The following is a 3,880-nucleotide window of genomic DNA, read 5'->3' as shown; positions in this document are numbered from 1 at the left end:
TGATGGTCATGAAGACTACCAACAGATTCCGCATGGAGATTAAGCTGGGAGATGGCCAGTTTCTCCAGGAGCTTGCCCAGGAAGGGAGTGATGGAGATTGGGCGATAGTTGGCCGGGCAGGAGGGGTCGGAAGAGGGTTTCTTAAGAAGAGGGTGCACAAGGGAGTGCTTAAGGGGGGATGGGAAGACTCCAGAGGCGAAGGAGTGGTTGCAAAAGTCAGCCAGGGCAGGAGCCAGGGAGTCAATGTGGTCCTTGATAGTTTTGGAGGAACAGGGGTGAACCTGTTTTGACGAGACTTTCATAGATAGGACTTGTCTGGAAACCTCGTCAGCGGAGAGAAGGGGAAAGGCAGAGAAGGAGGGAAGAAGGGTGGCTGCAGAAGGGCCAGAGGAAGAGCAGGGAATAGAGGGAGGGAGGTGATGGGAGGAGAGTGAGGACAGGATGTCCTGAGTTTTAGAGATGAAGTGAGAATCCAGTGCCGTGCAGAGGGCCTGGGAGGGGACAGGAGAGGTAGAGACTGCAGCAGGGTTGGCCAGCTCCTTGCAGATTTTTAAGAGTTCGACCGAATTGTTAGATGCCGCAGAGATGCGGGCTTGGATAAGGGATCTCTTCTTGGTGCGAACAGAGAGCCGGTATTGCCTTTGGAGCAGGCGGCAGGCCAGTTTGTCAGAGGATGAACATGAAGCACGCCATTTCCTCTCTGCCACCCTGCACTTGCGTTTTATGGTGACGAGATCCGAGTCATACCAGGAGTTACATTTGGCTTTGGGCTTCAGGCGGATTCTCATGACAGGGGCAAGGATATCAAGAGTATCAGATATAGCAGAGTGGAGCGTAGAGAGGGCTGTGTCAGGGTGGGAGTCAGCCGAAGGGGGAGGGGGGGTGAGATGGTGGCAGCGAAAGCCTCAACTGACACGCGCTTCATGGGTCGGATGACCGAGAAGGAGGGTGGCAGTGATGAGGGTGGCTCTGCCTGTGGGGTAAGGAAGGTGAGGTGGGAGGATAGGAGAAAGTGATCACTCCAGGAGAGAGGAGTGGAGAGAGGGACGGAGAGGGGAAGGTCAGAAGAGCATCAAGGGTGTGCCCTGCCGAATGAGTCGGCCAAGACGGGAGAATAGAGAATGAGAGAGAGTCACAGAGGTCGCGAAAGAGTCCAGAGGGGGGACAGGAGGCATCCAGGTGGATGTTGAAGTCTCCAAGAAAGAGGAGTTGAGTGGTTGAGGACAGGAGTGAGGAGGAGAGGTCCGCCCACTAGGTGAGGAAGGAGGAAATTTGACCAGGTGGCCGATAGATAGTAGCCACGGTAAGGGAATGGCTAGGAGAGAGAGAGTCGGCAGACAAGGCATTCAAAAGAGGAGTAGGTCTGCGTAGGAGTGACAGTGGCAGGAATCCACTCAGGGAAGATAAGGGCCACACCCCCCCCCCCAGCACGGTTGGGCCTGGGCACAGAGAGGATCTTGTAACCTTGAGGTAGGAGTGTGTCAAAGCTGGTGACAGAGCATGCTGTGAACCATGTCTCAGTGAGACCGAGGACGTCAAGGTCCAGTTCCTCAAGAAGCTGACAGATATCAGAGGAATGTTTGATGGCAGAGCGAGAGTAAAGAGGAGAAAGGAGAGAGCACAGAGACCATATGAAGGGTCCATAGGTCAGGCGAAGGCACGAAAAAGAGGATGTCAGTGGGAGTTTCCTTGGGGAAGGCACTGGTGTAGGTGTCAGCAATAGGGAGGCCTGGGTTGGAGACCAGGATGTCCCTTTTAAACTTTTTCCTACCAGATTTAGTGAGGAGAGCAGGATAGTCAATGGAGAAGCAGTTAGAGAAGCTAGGCGAGATAGAGAGCACCATGGAATAGGAGGGAGTGGGGGGGAAGACAGGCGAGAGCAAGCGGACAGGAAGTGAGCGGTAAGCCCTAGTTTACCACGTTTCAGAAAAAAACAGTAACACAGTAAATGCGTATTAGGTACCCAGTGGAGAGGCCACCTAAGTTTGAGAATCCTGCGAGGGGAGAAAAAGCCATTTCCAATATTGCAGTATTGGGAAGCGATTGAGCTACTTGGCTGTCAGATTTTACTTGCACCAGAATGAAAGTGGTAATTTTGTCTTGCATTGCCTGATTAATACTTGCCTCTTGTAATCCCAGATGTGCTGCCATTTCCTTATTCAAGGGTGTAGGTTCCTCACTCCTTAAATTATACCCCAGAGTTTTATCACGCATAGTATCACGTAGAAGTACTCACAGAGGCAATATGTGCTCAGTGCGGTACTTCTACAAGTGCAATTCCCCTTATGTCACAACATAAATAAATAAATAAATGGCCTCCTTTAACCAGGCCGCTAAACTTGTAGTTGATCACCGACACTCCCTACTGACAGCTGTTTTTATTGTGGAGCTATCGATAAATAAATTTTTGGCTCAATATTGACCCGAGCTCCCGCGTTCCCTCTCTCACTCTGATTGCACTCCTTGGGCGCTCTTCCTTTGCCTTCCTGTGAGGCAATAAAACTTGGTGTCATCTTCGACTCCACTCTCTCCTTCTCTGCTCACATCACCGACCTTGCCAAGAAGGCCCACTCCCAGCTGTACCTCCTCAGAGGTATTCTTCCTTTTCTCACTTTCCCCCAGAGCCCTGGTTCTCTCTAGGCTGGACTACTGCAACAGCCTCTTTCTCAATCTGTCTTCCTCTACTCTCCGCTGTCTGCAACTAATCCAGAACAGGACAGCTAGACTTGTCCTTGGCCTCAAGCCCAGGGGGCGTATCTCTCCAGCCCTGAAATCTGGTCCCTGGTGGCTGCAAGGATCAAGTTCAAGACCCTCTGCTTCGTCCACAAAGCTTTCTGGGGCCGGGCCTGCACTTTCTCTTCCAAAATACCTTCCTTCTCGAGCCCTTTGCTCAGCTACCTCAAACTCTCTGAAGGTCATGTGCTTTTCCAGGTAGACAGTGGGGGTAGATCTCTCTCCTCTGCAAGTGCCTCCCTCTGGAATGGCCTCCCTGCCCCTCTAAAACTTGAGCCGGACCACCTGAAGTTCCAGAAGCAGCTCAAGGCCTTCCTTTTCTCCTCTGCTTTCTCTCACCCCTGCTGACCTACCTGTCTACTGCGCCGACTGGTTGCTTGGCTGCACGCAGAGTCTCACTGGGACCAGGCTCTGCCATGATCAGTCTCCCCTGCACTGCCTCCAGCCTACTGCACATTAAGGGGCTGTAACTGTAACCCTACAGGCCCCTGCCTCCTTGCACTTACCCAGAGCCGTGCTGCCCTGGCTGCACTTACTCAGAGCAATGCTGCCCTGATTTCAATTCCCTCTTTTGCCTGCATTTTGCGTTGTTGCACTTGCACAATCTGAATGACACAAGGCCTAGTAAGATCGTTTGTCTTGTCCTCCCTCTGTCTTCCCTCACTTGTCTTGTGGCACCTAGAAACACTTGTTTACAGGCGCGTTATAAATGACATATCTATCAATGGGTATTCCAAGATATTTAATCCCACAGTCACTGACAGTCTGAAACAGCACCTCCTTTACTATTTCTTTTTTTTTACCATTTACACATTTGTCGGCTCAAAGGGTATTCAATATTAACCCAGCAGTCACCGACAAAAACAACAGCAAGTGTTTTGCTTATTTTATTACTATTTAAATGTTGGTCGGCTCAAGGGATTTCAAAAGTTACCCCGCAGTCACCGACAGTCAATACCCACAACAAGCGCTTGCTGTAGGAACTGAGGGCATTCAAGACCATTCATATTTAATAAAAGTAGGTCTCCATGTCCCCCCCACAGTTTTAGCCGCCACGTTGTTATTCGTGCTTGTGCCAATTTCAAAAGTGTTTACACGTGTTACATTAAAACTGATTCTATGACAAGACAGGAGGCTCATATTATGC

Source organism: Ambystoma mexicanum, chromosome 11 (assembly GCF_040938575.1).
Source record: "Ambystoma mexicanum isolate Mex_15411 chromosome 11, UKY_AmexF1_1, whole genome shotgun sequence".
Lineage (NCBI taxonomy): Eukaryota > Metazoa > Chordata > Amphibia > Caudata > Ambystomatidae > Ambystoma > Ambystoma mexicanum.
This window is presented reverse-complemented; position numbering follows the sequence as displayed.